This window comes from Macaca fascicularis, chromosome 2 (assembly GCF_037993035.2).
Source record: "Macaca fascicularis isolate 582-1 chromosome 2, T2T-MFA8v1.1".
NCBI lineage: Eukaryota > Metazoa > Chordata > Mammalia > Primates > Cercopithecidae > Macaca > Macaca fascicularis.
Genome location: NC_088376.1, coordinates 12,491,082 through 12,507,706, shown reverse-complemented (window position 1 = coordinate 12,507,706; position 16,625 = coordinate 12,491,082). Strand labels below are relative to the sequence as shown.

The 16,625-nt window shown below is 36.9% G+C and overlaps 1 long non-coding RNA gene across 1 annotated transcript in view; it reads left to right on the top strand.

The window, feature by feature from the left end:
- The window catches only part of LOC123571923 (uncharacterized), a 66,025-nt gene extending 51,893 nt beyond the window's left edge, over window positions 1-14,132 (top strand). Inside the window, exon 3 of the long non-coding RNA XR_010584746.2 lies at window positions 13,581-14,132. This is a non-coding gene — a long non-coding RNA (uncharacterized lncRNA). The remainder of the gene's footprint in view (window positions 1-13,580) is intronic.
- The last annotated feature ends 2,493 nt before the right edge of the window (window positions 14,133-16,625 follow it).

Sequence of the window (16,625 nt, the reverse complement as noted above, 5' to 3'; positions counted from 1 at the left end):
AAGGGAATTTTTCCAGTTTTTGCCCATTCAGTATGATATTGGCTGTGGGTTTGTCATAAATAGCTCTTATTATTTTGAGGTACGTTCCATCAATACCGAATTTATTGAGCGTTTTTAGCATGAAGGGCTGTTGAATTTTGTCAAAAGCCTTTTCTGCATCTATTGAGATAATCATGTGGTTCTTGTCTTTGGTTCTGTTTATATGCTGGATTATGTTTATTGATTTGCGAATGTTGAACCAGCCTTGCATCCCAGGGATGAAGCCCACTTGATCATGGTGGATAAGCTTTTTGATGTGTTGCTGAATCCGGTTTGCCAGTATTTTATTGAGGATTTTTGCATCGATGTTCATCAGGGATATTGGTCTAAAATTCTCTTTTTTTGTTGTGTCTCTGCCAGGCTTTGGTATCAGGATGATGTTGGCCTCATAAAATGAGTTAGGGAGGATTCCCTCTTTTTCTATTGATTGGAATAGTTTCAGAAGGAATGGTACCAACTCCTCCTTGTACCTCTGGTAGAATTCAGCTGTGAATCCATCTGGTCCTGGACTTTTTTGGTTGGTAGGCTATTAATTATTGCCTCAATTTCAGAGCCTGCTATTGGTCTATTCAGGGATTCAACTTCTTCCTGATTTAGTCTTGGAAGAGTGTAAGTGTCCAGGAAATTATCCATTTCTTCTAGATTTTCCAGTTTATTTGCGTAGAGGTGTTTATAGTATTCTCTGATGGTAGTTTGTATTTCTGTGGGGTCGGTGGTGATATCCCCTTTATCATTTTTAATTGCGTCGATTTGATTCTTCTCTCTTTTCTTCTTTATTAGTCTTGCTAGTGGTCTGTCAATTTTGTTGATCTTTTCAAAAAACCAACTCCTGGATTCATTGATTTTTTGGAGAGTTTTTTGTGTCTCTATCTCCTTCAGTTCTGCTCTGATCTTAGTTATTTCTTGCCTTCTGCTAGCTTTTGAATGTGTTTGCTATTGCTTCTCTAGTTCTTTTAATTGTGATGTTAGAGTGTCAATTTTAGATCTTTCCTGCTTTCTCTTGTGGGCATTTAGTGCTATAAATTTCTCTCTACACACTGCTTTAAATGTGTCCCAGAGATTCTGGTATGTTGTATCTTTGTTCTCATTGGTTTCAAAGAACATCTTTATTTCTGCCTTCATTTCGTTATGTACCCAGTAGTCATTCAGGAGCAGGTTGTTCAGTTTCCATGTAGTTGAGCGGTTTTGATTGAGTTTCTTAGTCCTGAGTTCTAGTTTGATTGCACTGTGGTCTGAGAGAGTGTTTGTTATAATTTCTGTTCTTGTACTTTGCTGAGGAGTGCTTTACTTCCAATTACGTGGTCGATTTTGGAGTAAGTACGTGTGGTGCTGAGAAGAATGTTTATTCTGTTGATTTGGGGTGGAGAGTTCTATAGATGTCTATTAGGTCTGCTTGCTGCAGAGATGAGTTCAATTCCTGGATATCCTTGTTAACTTTCTGTCTCGTTGATCTGTCTAATGTTGACAGTGGAGTGTTGAAGTCTCCCATTATTATTGTATGGGAGTCTAAGTCTCTTTGTAAGTCTCTAAGGACTTGCTTTATGAATCTGGGTGCTCCTGTATTGGGTGCATATATATTTAGGATAGTTAGCTCTTCCTGTTGAATTGATCCCTTTACCATTATGTAATGGCCTTCTTTGTCTCTTTTGATCTTTGATGGTTTAAAGTCTGTTTTATCAGAGACTAGTATAGCAACCCCTACTTTTTTTTGTTCTCCATTTGCTTGGTAAATCTTCCTCCATCCCTTTATTTTGAGCCTATGTATGTCTCTGCGTGTGAGATGGGTCTCCTGAATACAGCAGACTGATGGGTCTTGACTCTTTATCCAGTTTGCCAGTCTGTGTCTTTTAATTGGAGCATTTAGTCCATTTACATTTAAGGTTAAGATTGTTATGTGTGAACTTGATCCTGCCATTATGATATTAACTGGTTATTTTGCTCGTTAGTTGATGCAGTTTCTTCCTAGCCTCGATGGTCTTTACATTTTGGCATGTTTTTGCAATGGCTGGTACCAGTTGCTCCTTTCCATGTTTAGTGCTTCCTTCAGGGTCTCTTGTAAGGCAGGCCTGGTGGTGACAAAATCTCTAAGCATTTGCTTATCTGTAAAGGATTTTATTTCTCCTTCACTTATGAAACTTAGTTTGGCTGGATATGAAATTCTGGGTTGAAAATTCTTTTCCTTAAGAATGTTGAATATTGGCCCCCACTCTCTTCTGGCTTGGAGAGTTTCTGCCGAGAGATCTGCTCTTAGTCTGATGGGCTTCCCTTTGTGGGTAACCCGACCTTTCTCTCTGGCTGCCCTTAAGATTTTTTCCTTCATTTCAACTTTGGTGAATCTGACAATTATGTGTCTTGGAATTGCTCTTCTCGAGGAGTATCTTTGTGGCATTCTCTGTATTTCCTGAATTTGAATGTTGGCCTGCCCTACTAGGTTGGGGAAATTCTCCTGGATGATATCCTGAAGAGTGCTTTTCAATTTGGTTCCATTTTCCCCCTCACTTTCAGGCACCCCAATCAGACGTAGATTTGGTCTTTTTACATAATCCCATACTTCTTGCAGGCTTTGTTCATTTCTTTTTCTTCTTTTTTCTTTTGGTTTCTCTTCTCGCTTCATTTCATTCATTTGATCCTCAATCGCAGATACTCTTTCCTCCAGTTGATCGAGTCGGTTACTGAAGCTTGTGCATTTTTCACGTATTTCTCGTGTCATGGTTTTCATCTCTTTCATTTCGTTTATGACCTTCTCTGCATTAATTACTCTAGCCATCAATTCTTCCACTTTTTTTTTCAAGATTTTTAGTTTCTTTGCGCTGGGTACGTAATTCCTCCTTTAGCTCTGAGAAGTTTGATGGACTGAAGCCTTCTTCTCTCATCACGTCAAAGTCATTCTCCGTCCAGCTTTGATCCATTGCTGGCGATGAGCTGCGCTCCTTTGCCGGGGGAGATGCGCTCTTATTTTTTGAATTTCCAGCTTTTCTGCCCTGCTTTTTCTCCATCTTTGTGGTTTTATCTGCCTCTGGTCTTTGATGATGGTGATGTACTGATGGGGTTTTGGTGTAGGTGTCCTTCCTGTTTGATAGTTTTCCTTCTAACAGTCAGGACTCAGCTGTAGGTCTGTTGGAGATTGCTTGAGGTCCACTCCAGACCCTGTTTGCCTGGGTATCAGCAGCAGAGGCAGCAGAAGATAGAATATTTCTGAACAGCGAGTGTACCTGTCTGATTCTTGCTTTGGAAGCTTCCTCTCAGGGGTATACTCCACCCTGTGAGGTATGGGGTGTCAGACTGCCCCTAGTGGGGGATGTCTCCCAGTTAGGCTACTCAGGGGTCAGGGACCCACTTGAGCAGGGAGTCTGTCCCTTCTCAGATCTCAACCTCCGTGTTGGGAGATCCACTGCTCTCTTCAAAGCTGTCAGACAGAGTCGTTTGCGTCTGCAGAGGTTTCGGCTGTGTTTGTTATTGCCCTGTCCCCAGAGGTGGAGTCTACAGAGACAGGCAGGTTTCCTTGAGCTGCTGTGAGCTCCACCCAGTTCGAGCTTCCCAGCAGCTTTGTTTACCTACTTAAGCCTCAGCAATGGCGGGCGCCCCTCCCCCAGCCTCGCTGCTGCCTTGCCGTTAGATCACAGACTGCTGTGCTAGCAATGAGGGAGGCTCCGTGGGTGTGGGACCCTCCCGGCCAGGTGTGGGATATGATCTCCTGGTGTGCCTGTTTGCTTAAAGCGCAGTATTGGGGTGGGAGTTACCCGATTTTCCAGGTGTTGTGTGTCTCAGTTCCCCTGGCTAGGAAAAGGGATTCCCTTCCCCCTTGCGCTTCCCAGGTGAGGCAATGCCTCGCCCTGCTTCAGCTCTCGCTGGTCGGGCTGCAGCAGCTGACCAGCACCGATCGTCCGGCACTCCCCAGTGAGATGAACCCAGTACCTCAGTTGAAAATGCAGAAATCACCGGTCTTCTGTGTCGCTCGCGCTGGGAGTTGGAGACTGGAGCTGTTCCTATTCGGCCATCTTGCTCCACCCTCCGATTTTATAGTTTTTTGTTTTACATTTAAGTGTTTAATCCATCTTGATTTGATTTTTGTACATGGTGCAAGGAAGGGGTCCATCTTCAGTCTTCTGCGTATGGCTAGACAGCTATCTCAGCACCATTTATTACATAGGAAGTTCTTTCCTATTGCTTGTTTTTGTCAATTTTGTTGAAGGTCAGATGGTTGTAGGTGTTTAATTTCTGTCTAGGGTTGTTTGTTTTTGGTTTTGATTGGGGAACATTAAAGACAACTCTAGGCTTATTAAATTAGTGTCCAGTGGTAATTCTCTCACTTGCCCTTCAAAATTGAGGCCTTCCCTGTTTCAAGCCTTTCAAAAGACCATACTATTACTGTGAGACCCCGTTTTATCCCCTGGAATCTTGAAGCCTCATTCAAACACTCTAATGACAAACTGCAATGTAGATAGTTTCTACATTGCATTCCTGTATGGAACACACAGGAATCTTTCTTGAGTACATATGTCGGGAGTTGGGAGCTGACTGAACTAATAAATTCAGGAGAAAAAAGATTGACATATAAACTTAACAAGGTGAGTTCAAGAAGTTGTAATTTGGCTTGCAAAGCTGTGAGAATGTCAGCAGCCTGCTCTTCATTTAACTTCATGCACTCTTTTCCCACCTTGCAGTTTGCATCTCTCCTGGGCGTATATTATGTCATCAGAACATCCTGACATAAATCTTCCTTCATTTAAGTTCATAAGCAGTATTCAGGAAGACTGCCATTAGGAACCCTAACAGCAAAAGTTGAATCAAGTGGGGTGCAGAAGGGTGTGGAAGACAATCACGAACTGAAGTGGAGGCATTGTTCTGATGCTGTGAAAGGGGCTTTTAAGTATATTAATGATATTCCTGTGAAAGCTACCTTATCAATTCATTCAAAATAAAACAGCCATTATGCAAAAACTGTGACACAGAAGGAAAGAACATAATGATCCCTTTGTTACAAACATCTGGGAAAATAAGTCAAGATTCAGTCAGGGTTCCCTAAAAGAAATGTTAACTATTTTAATTAATGGATCTTTTAAAAAATTTCCGAATATTACAAAACTACTAAAATAATCTGAAAACACTTATTCTTCCTTCTTTTCCCTCTTCCTTATACTAATAAGCCTCCCTAGAGGTTAAGTAACTGTCTCAGTTAAACTTCTAATTGATACTGAGACCCCAATTGTCAAATAGTGGGACAGAAATAAATGGTCACTGAAAATTAATAACATTTGTGATTGATTTCTATTCTCTATGTTGGATTTCTATTCTCTATGTAACTGAAAATGATCTCTCCAAGTATTTTTGCATAATTTTTAAAGCAGGTGAAGATTAATATCGCTATACTTTTAAATTATTATAATATTTGATCATGGCTTGCCTATATTAATAATGTGTTGGGTCAAGTGAAAGTAATACAGATTTGGGAGTCAGACCTGGGTTTGAATTCCAGATTTAATCTATTTTGGTTGTGATATCAGGCAAACTATTTAACCATTCTGGGAAATAGAAAAAAATCACATCTATCTTAAATACCACAGTTAAGATTAAATAAGATAATACATGTTGCAAATGGATATTTTTATGCCCCAAAATATTTAAGTATTCAGATGAGTAATTGTTTACCACTCACTCCATATTCACCCTACTTTTTCTTCTCTTCAATCTCTTTCTGTTTATTTAGAGAAAAATAGGTCTGTATAAGTCCATAAATTCTTCAATGAATAGAGAGAGACTGGTGTTATCTCTGGCCTGAATAGAGAGAGACTGGTGTTATCTCTGGCCTGAGACTGGTGTTATCTCTGGCCTAATTGAGGTTTAAATGCCCCCAAAATATGAATACCATTGCTCATTAGTTACTTTCCATGAAGACAAAAACTCAGATCATGTGTTTAGGTTCAAGTTTCACAAGGATGGAATACAGCTGATAACCTCCAAATTGGATGGATGTTGATGCTGGAACAAATACTGGGAAGATAATTCATTCATTGAGTTGTCTTCATTCCATGCTCACACAGAAACTACCTGAATTTTCCATTGTTCAGCCCATCACCTAATCTCAAGCTCCTACATATGGGCTCACTTTCTCTATGTTGTGCATTTGACAGTGGGAGCGAAGAACCAATAAGTGAAAACATACTAGTCATAGGCTTTATAGAAAGCATGTTCCATGCTTTTTATTACTGATTTCACAAACTTACTCTATGAAGTTGGTGCTATTATTATCCTTCATATTATACATAACAAAACTGAGACATCTTGTGACTGTTTTTTAAAATCATATGAAAAATAAGCAGTACATTCAGGCACTGAATTTTTGAATTCCAATGCACGAAATCACTTCATCATACTGTATGCTGTTGGTTTTAGAGGCTTATTTTGAAGCCCTTGGCATTGACCTAAGAACCACAAATGGATGTCATAGGATGAAAAATAATGCCTCACTTCCTCCTTTAGCTTGGAATATTGTGATACAGACTTAAGATAGAAAGCTGATAGTCATTAGCCTCACTTTTAACAATCTTTAAGAGCTCTGAAGATGACTATTATGATAACCCCTTTTTTTGTCCTTCACCTTCTCCTTCCTATTATTGAAAAGATTTTAAATACCAGACTCCTACATCTAGCTGTATTTGTATCTTCTATATCCAGAGCAAGCCATTTGACCTGTTAGGACCTTGGTTTCCTTGGCTGAAAATGAGATTAAACAATATGATCACCCAGATGTATTTCAGTTCTAAAGAGATTTTTATTCTATAATGCAAAATAAAAGTCATTTTTATCTGTTCTCTTGGCCTCATTTTGAAATATTTTCTTCATGATTAAGACACTCTAAAACCCTCAACAAATCCATACATATGATAACTAATAAATATATAACTAACAAATATTAGTATATACACACACACGTGTATATACATGTTTGGGTATATATTTAATAAACATATATTATTAATTAATATTATATATGATTAATTATGTGATATAATTATCATGTAGTATAATTAATCATATATAATAATAACATTTAATGTGATATGTACCCAGGAATAAATACCAGTGCAAACACGCTACAAATGAATATGTGAAAGAAAGGCAATCTGTGTTTTATTGACTCAATCAAAACCCACATACCAAGAAAAGAAGATAAATACTATGATAGTGGGAAAGTCTACATAGGATGGTAAAAATGATATATGAGATTACTTAAGGCATAGAGAGAGAAAAGGAAGTGTTTGAAAGTCTATTTAATTTCCATCTTTATATTCAAAATCTTACAGGCTACCACGTAAATCCTTCTGAGCCCAGTAATTCATATCTTTTTCTTTCTTTAATTTTTACAGGCAGAGGAGGATTTAAAATTGGGAGACAGTAAAATTTTGTGAGTTAGCATTCATTGAAAAATTATCACATTCCTGGCTCTGTATTGTCCACCTTGCACAATTGTTTGATTTAAAGCTCACAGTACTACCTGTAGAATAGATTATTAAGTATCTGTAATATAGAAATGAAATTGTTGAAATTCCAAAGGTTAAAGACTTAGCTATTCCTTCTATAACTACTAAGTAGCAGACTTAGAATGAGAAACTAATTGTATCTGGATCCAGAGAGCAAGCTCTATCTGTCTATCTGTAACAAAACAATAATTGTGATTTTGGTATTAGAAAAAACAGGTTATCACAGCTTTCTTTTCCAAAGTAGCATTGTATGAACCCTATGACCCAATGCTTCCTAGTTCTTGATCTACAGAATCACATGTAATTATATAGTATTTGGTAAATAAAAGACAAAGTTGAATACTGCTCTGAAATTTGTTGATACAATTTACCACCAGTGGATTTAATATAGAGAAGATATTCAAGAGCTGTATGTTGGTAAAAGTTGGTAATTCTTTTGAGTGGTGTTAGAAAGTCTTAGTAACTGGAATAATAAATCTGATGTCCCTGGGACTTGCTAAGGTGGGCTTTTTTTTTGTTGTTATTTTGTTTGTTTTGTTTTGGCCCTAAGATTTCTGGTCTTCTTTTCCAAAGCTCCTAGGGAGGGCTTCTGAATAAAGAAAAGAGAATCGTAGTTATTTACACTTTGGAAGCTATAGGAATACAACACAATCAAAACGAAAAGGAAATGGAAACAGGAACTTCCTAAAGAGCGTTATGTCCTCCAGGGATTACTCTGAAAATGGATAAATTCTGATTATATGGGATTTCAGGCCACGAAAGCTGGGTTTAGTGAGGATAGAGAAAAGAGAGATAAACATTTAGTAATGTCTTCTTGTGTGACAGGCACTGTGCTGATATCTTTAATCAATGTCCCAACTTTTTGAGGTGTCTTCATTTTAGAAGAAAACTGAAGCGCTAAGTGGTGCAGTCACTTTCTTAAAGTAAAGTAAAACTGAATGTTGTTATGTGTGTCTTGATGATCTTTACAACCTTTGAAGATTAACTTTACAATGACCCCCCTGTTTTTGCTTCTTCCTCATTCTCATGTTTTCTTCCTTCTTTTCTCTAATTTATGACCATCATGTTTTCAAAATGCTTTTTAAAGAGCTCTAATAATTTTGATTCGGAGAGCAGCATACAATTTCAATCACTATCTGTTTATTTTTCACCCTAGTAAATCACGACCTACGTCCTTGCCCAGAACCTCTTCTAACTCTACCTTCCTAATCTGACTTTTTGTCTCATAAAAGTGCTCGTTAGAGTGCAGAAGGTTGCCTTGACAAGGAACATGAACCAAATCACTAGAGCATCAAGTTTCTTTTCATATCATAATTACAGGTGCTTGCTGGAGAGTAATTAGCAAGATGGGTGCCATATAATTTTCAGAACCATCTTCTAATCGTGATCTCTTTCCCATAGCAGCATTCTCTGACAGGTATGCCTATTTTTCAAGTTTAAAAATTGCAGCATCAGGTGACTTAAACTAGATTCAAGAATGAGGAGAATGCTACAGAAGGGAGCACGAGAATTGAAACGATGATTGTTATCACCCCACCTCTAAAATAATAGGGCCCTACTAGTTTCTTCAGTTCCATTTGTATTGTGGATTAGAAACTTCCTTGTAACAAAATGACATGCTTGCTTCCTAGTTATTGAGAGAGGGCTGGAATTGGTGGCACTGCTGTCCCCCGCCCCCCATGCATAGCCGACACTCTTAGTTACAGCAAATGTTCTAGAATCTGTCATTGTTTTAAAATACCAACCAGGAGATACGGTCATTTCCTCATAGCAATGAATAATGCATTGAATCTTTCAGATAGTGAAATCACTAAAAATAGCAGGAAAGTTGAATGTCCTGAGCCATAAAACAAAATCTTTACTATTTCTGAATACTGTTATTATTTAAAGATACACCAAACTAATCTCCTAAAGATTTTGCTTGTTTTATTTTACTTACTTCACAGCAAATTTCCAAGTAACTTCTGAAAGATGGAACAAATACTGAAGTGGTTCTTATGCTGTTGCTCTAGTTCTTAAAATCTGAGCACAGATGAGACCTCGCTTGCCTCTCACACCTTTACGTTGATGCCTGACACTCACATATTAAACCAGAGTATGAGAGATTGAAAAATAAATTTTAAAACCTTGGGAAGAAACCCACTTTTAAAATGAAATAAAACCTTGGGTAATAGTTCTGATTTTCCATTTTAACGATGGGTACTCTCTTCTGTTAAAGAAAACACTCCTAATGTGTTCATGATAGTCTAGGTTTTAACGTTAACTAGCTAGATATACTTGGGAAAATGAGTCAGCCTCTCTGATCTTCTGTTTTCTCAAATGTGAAATAGAGATATTATCACCTGCTTACAAGACTGTTGTGCAGATAAATTAAGAGATAAGTGAAAAACTTTATAAACCATACAACTTACAATTTAAGTAATAATGTCATTGATTCAAAGAAGACATGAAATCACCATAAAGGAACTTTGGACAAACCCCCACTCTGACACACACCCCATTTTGAGTTAAGATTTTTTTTTCATGTTGTTTGATTCACACGATATATGAATAACTTACTTTAAAATATTCAGAATTACATGGAGAGAAATGAGACAGTTTTCTTAGTGAACCTGTTTAAGATTTTTATTTTCCCAATGTAGTCACTGTTCATAGTTGGAAGTGTCCTTTCCTTCTTCCTCGTTAACAGTGCAGTCGACCCGTACTCCTTACACTTGAGGCAGACCTGGGGAAGTGTTGCGGTTTGACCTCTGTGTGACCCCATGTTTGTAATTTTTCCTGCTGGGAACATATCCACCTTTCAGATATTGAGAAATAGAAATCTCTTTCTGGATGAAGGTGATGTCAAACAGTGAGTCATCAACATCCTCTCAAAAAAGCTTGTTGTTAGAGCATTGTTTTTTTTTCTCCACCTAGTGAGAAGACAGTTATTACGTTATCCATGATTCATCACTTTTTAGGCTGTGATTAGTACATGTTTGAGAATGAAGCTGACAGAAGAATGGTGCCAAATCATTCGTGTGGAGCTTGAAAATGCTGGATAATTTGATTGCTCTGCTGTTTTCAGTCAGATATGAAGCTAAAGTGATTGCTTGAAATCTGTTGAATATATACATTTTTTATCAAGCTTTGTTGAGATAGTATTTTTGAGTCTTTACATTTCTGATGTTGCCTTCGACATTTGAGGCACTGTGACCAAATATAGACACTAGTTTATTTGTGATTTCATATCAATTTGTGTCAGAACTCAATAGAAAACTGCCATTTATAAATAGTAAAAATGATTTATAGTAATTATTAATAAAGACAATGTAGCAATGTTATATACTTCATGTCATCACAATGGTGGCTATACAACAAAACTAATTTTCAGTTTTCAATTCAGTTAAGAAGTGGGAAATTTGCATCCATGAACTTCAAGTTTCGTTCTTTTTACCCCTTAAAAAGCAACTTTGAAAAACTTTGGCTATTTCAAGTTGACCTATAAAACTTTTAATACAAAACTTAAATTGTTATAAAAGATGTAATTTGTAGTATTATAAATACTGAAATTTTAAAATAAAGCTCATATCACTGCTTAAAATGTCTTCAATAAATACTTGAGCAATTTGATATCCACATTTATTTATTTTAAGAAATAGCCCAGCTATTAGTAGTCAAGTATTTTACATAGTTTTTTAATCTTTTAAAACTCACATATATGTTCCATATAACCCTGAAAAGATGAGGCACAAGGAGGTTAAATGACTTGCCTAAGGTCACACAGCACATATATGGCAACTCACATGAATCCAGACTGCTTGCCTCAGAGTCTGTTTGATGTTTATATTATTAATAACCATTTGTTATTTACATTCTTAGCTTAAATGAAATTGTAAGAATGTGTACACCACCTATTAATAATTTGTTCCTTGTGTTGATGCTGCTTTTCATCTATGAACATAAATATTTTAATACTGTTACTAGAAGAGCATGATATAGGACCCAGTTGGTTCCATGCCTGGAAGATGCACTATGAGTTTTTAGAAAGGAAAGATAATATATTTTTCAGTTGTTAAAAAAAAAATTGACAGACTTTGTGTTTAGTAGCATGTAATATTTCTGATGAAGGATAAAAGGAATGAAATCCACTTTCAGTGATGCAGATAAAAGAGAAAATGATTTTTTTTGAATGCCATTGCTGTCAATCATTTTTATATTTAGAAAAAGGGAGATTCACTGACTTGAGGAAGAGACCCAGCATGAAGGTCATGTTCCTGTGGACGGACCCTTTTGTTTGGGGTCTATTCTTTCTATGGGAGTATGGGGTTTCAAGGGTTTTTTGCTCTTGATTTTGAAAAACTTTAAAGATTATGACCTCACCAGGAAAGGGCTCAAAAACTTGTAGGAGAGTATCTGATTTTTATTTCATGTTATCCTGTGTAGAAAAATTAATTCTGTTGAAAATACTTGGTGAATGATTTCTGCCTCTTTAATTTCTGAACCTATCATACTCTGCCTTATAAAACCAATATATTTATTGGGGACCTGGCAGAAAGGGAAAAAAAAACTTCCCTGAACTTTTACTAAAAATATCCACTAACTGATAGTGTCCATTAATAATAACCAATGCCCATTAATTACCAAAGGTGAGATGAAAAGAGCACCGGCTATTCAATTCTGACAGAGGACAGGAAACCTTTCATGGGCATTCTGCCCTGTGTGTCACAGAAAGTTACAATCCCACTTCTGGTGATGCCTGTTCCTTTGGCTTGTCCTGGCTGATTCACCATATTCCTTCCTTCTTCCTCACCTCATCTGCTTCCCTGTCTCCTGTTTTATTATCTCCTTTCTTTGTGATCCCCTTACTATATTATGTCCCTTCATTTTCCCTTTTTTCCCATTATTTGTAACCCTAATAAGGGTGCCTCCATTCCGTGATTAAGTCCTGCTATGCCTTGAGAGTAACCTAGATTATATAGGATGCCGAGCCTTTCTCTGGAAGAACTGACAACCCAGCTGTCAGCTTTCCCTATGTTGCCCTCACAACCCGTCCCCACGGCGTGGAGAGCTAGAGGCATTTATAAGGCACCAGAAGCATTATCATTTACCATAGAACAAACACTGTGCCACTCACTTCAGACACATAATCATATTAGACCTAGATTACATAAATCCTACACCATGCAGATGTAGAAACAAGCTTTGAGAGCTGTTCAAATCCATGGAACAGGGGTGACCTGGGTCTACCTGCTCCAAGCCTGTGTAAAACTCTCCCTCTCCCCCTCACTGCCTCTGAGAATATGGTTAACCTTAAATTCTAATTGAATTGGATGACATACCTCAAGTTGGGATTTTGTGAAGAGAATATTTGCAGAAAACTACTTAAGTCATGTTTTCTCACATCTGAATTGCGGGGGGACTGCAGTCTTCAATAGAGCAGTTTCCATTGTACCATTGCTTTTTTCAGGTTTCAGATAAATTCCTTTCACTAAGAGGTTGAAGGCACCAACTGCGGCTTTCTCTTTGTAGCCATGCAACTATTCAAAACAACTTTTTAAAAGAGTTAAAATAAACCTTCCTTTCAGTGGGAGATTTTTATTTTTAATTTGCCATGCTACTATGTTAAACTACAAGAAGTCGCAGAGTCAGGACACACACACCTGTGAAGTAAGACATCATAGAAATAACAACCATTCAGAGCTGGCAGGTTTCTCTCAGCTGCTTTGGAAAGGTAAAACCACCTTTCATCTCTCCCACATATGACCAGGTATCTTTTGCTATGGCATAAGAGCTATTATTCATATATTTAGATTTTACTTTCATTTATTCATTTCATCCTGGCAGCAAACATCGAGAAAAGAGCTATAGGAAAATGTTTAAATGACTGATATTGCATTTCCTATCCAAAGCACAAATCACATTATCTCCAAAGGTATTTAAATCCCTTTTCCGCCTCAAACACAGATGGTAAATTAAAATGTCAAAAATACGTTTTAGCTTAAATATTTGTTTTGAAGATTAAAGTTATAACCTGGCTTTATTGTTAATGAAACTTACACAAATTTTGTTCTTTTGTAGATTTCAGCAGTCTGGGTCCACAGAAACAGGAAAAAAAAAAGCAGTTTTGGAATCTTCGTCTAGAATGTTTTTTAATGATAATGACATTAGTGGATCTTGAATAGAACAATATCATCAGAAGCAAGATCAGGTACTGTACAAAATCACAGGTTCTGAATTCAAGGTCTGCATTTGTTACTTGCTATATGGGTCTGGGCAAAGTCGATAACCTGTTTTCTGAGCTATATGATGGGGGTCATGGTGATACCTAATATAATGATTTCAAATATTAAATGTGACTATGCCTATAAAAATCCTTAGCATTATATCTGACATGAACTGTCATAAGGGCTCAATAAGTGGTGACTTTAGTTTCTATCATAATTATTACATACCTGAAGGTTGACTAGGGTGAGAAAAACTTGAAAAGGTGCCAGAGTGGTCATAGTCAAATAAGTTTGCAAAATACACAGGAGTACATTGAATGCTTTGAAAAGTACTGCACTAAAGAATGTTCTCAAGCTTTTTTTAACTCAATATTTTTCAATGTCATATGACCAAGCATGGCTTCCCCGACCCCATATCACTCTCAAAGCTTTGATGTGAATGTCCCACAGAAATTAGAACTGTGGTAGGGACTCCAATAATAAGTCCTCCCTTCTGTGGTGGTGATTTATGTTTACGCATTTGTTGGTTTTTGGTAATGATGTTATATTTTTAAATAAGTCCTTTTGTATAATAAAGTAATTCATGCTTACTATTGAAGTTTTGGAAAATTGAGAGATGTAAAATATAACAATTAATTGTACTCAGGCTTATCTTGCAGGGAAAACCATTGTTAACATAAGATGGGTCATTTTCCATATTTCTTTCACCATTTAATATTTTTTTGACTTAAACAGTTCCATCTATGTTGTTGCAAATGAAAGTTCCTCAAAAAATTAAAAGAAGAACTACCATACAATCCAGCAATTTCACTACTGGGTATATATCCAAAAGAAAGAAACTCAATATATCAAAAAGGTATCTGCACTTTTATGTTTATTGCAGCAGTATTCACAATAGTTAAAATATGTAATCAACCTAAATACCCATCAATGGATAAATGGATTTTAAAAAGTACTATATATACACAATGGGACCCCCCCCTTTTTTTTTTTTTTTTTTTTTTTGTTTGAGACAGAGTCTCACTGTGTCGCCCAGGCTGGAGTGCAGTGGCGTCGTCTTGGCTCACTGAAACCTCTGTCTCCCGGGTACAAATGATTCTCCTGACTCAGCCTCCCTAGTAGCTGGGATTATAGGCACCCACCACCATGCCCAGCTAATTTTTGTATTTTTAGTAGAAACAAGGTTTCACCATTGAGGCCAGGCAGGTCTCAAACTCCTGACCTCAAGTGATCCACCTGCCTCGGCCTCCCAAAGTGCTGGGATTACAGGCATGAGCCACTGCACCCGGCCTCACAATGGGATAGTATTAAGCCATGCACAAGAATAAAACACCAATTACTTTTCTATTAGTTTGTTTCATTTATGCTCATTCTGAATATAAAATCGTGTACATTCGTTTTTTCTTAACATTTTAACATTTGTTATTATACACTCTTTATAGATATTATTTATAAATGTTATATTATTTTCAATTGAGTGAACATGCCATAATTTTTCTGACCTTTAATTTATGGTAATGTTTATAAGTTTTTACCAAGTTATAATTCTTATAAATTAGCATTGAAGTCTTGTAAACTTTTAAAATTCTAAGTTTTCTTCCCTATATTTTACATTTCTCATTTATAATAAATTCTTATAATTGGGATTATAGAATCAAAATTTTATTTACTACTTGATTTATTTGTTCAACAGATATGTATTCACTTATTTAACTGAGTATATGTGCCGGGTATGGTGCCATGGTTAAAATCTAATGGTATTTCAGCCATGGATCCCGTCTTAGAGAATGTATTATCAGATTTTTTTTTTTCTAAAGTGTATTTTTTTTTTAGTGTTATTATACTTTAAGTTCTAGGGTATATGTGCATAACGTGCAGGTTTGTTACATATGTATACTTGTGCCATGTTGCTGTGCTGCACCCATTAACTCGTCAGCACCCATCGACGCGTCATTTACATCAAGTATAACTCCCAATGCAATCCATCCCCCCTCCCCCTTCCCCCCTCCCCATAATAGGCCCCGGTGTGTGATGTTCCCCTTCCAGAGTCCAAGTGATCTCATTGTTCAGTTCCCACCTATGAGTGAGAACATGCAGTGTTTGGTTTTCTGTTCTTGCAATACTTTGCTGAGAATGATGGTTTCCAGCTGCATCCATGTTCCTACAAAGGACACAAACTCATCCTTTTTATGGCTGCATAGTATTCCATGGTGTATATGTGCCACATTTTCTTAACCCAGTCTGTCACTGATGGACATTTGGGTTGATTCCAAGTCTTTGCTATTGTGAATAGTGCCGTAATGAACATACGTGTGCATGTGTCTTTATAGCAGCATGATTTATAATCCTTTGGGTATATACCCAGTAATGGGATGGCTGGGTCATATGGTACTTCTAGTTCTAGATCCTTGAGGAATCGCCATACTGTTTTCCATAATGGTTGAACTAGTTTACAATCCCATCAACAGTGTAAAAGTGTTCCTATTTCTCCACATCCTCTCCAGCACCTGTTGTTTCCTGACTTTTTTAATGATCGCCATTCTAACTGGTGTGAGATGGTATCTCATTGTGGTTTTGATTTGCATTTCTCTGATGGCCAGTGATGACGAGCATTTTTTCATGTGTCTGTTGGCTGTATGCATGTCTTCTTTGAGAAATGTCTGTTCATATCCTTTGCCCACTTTTTGATGAAGAATCTAATATATGCAGACAAATATAAAAGCATTTTCCAAAAGCACTGTCAAATTTGTGCTATAGACCATAATAATTAAACTCTAAGAGCAATTGTAAAAACATATAGAAAAAGAGAGATAAAAATGCATATAGACACAGTAATACACTTACAGATATATGGATATTTAAACAGAAATCTATATGAAAGAGATAGGTAGCATTAGGT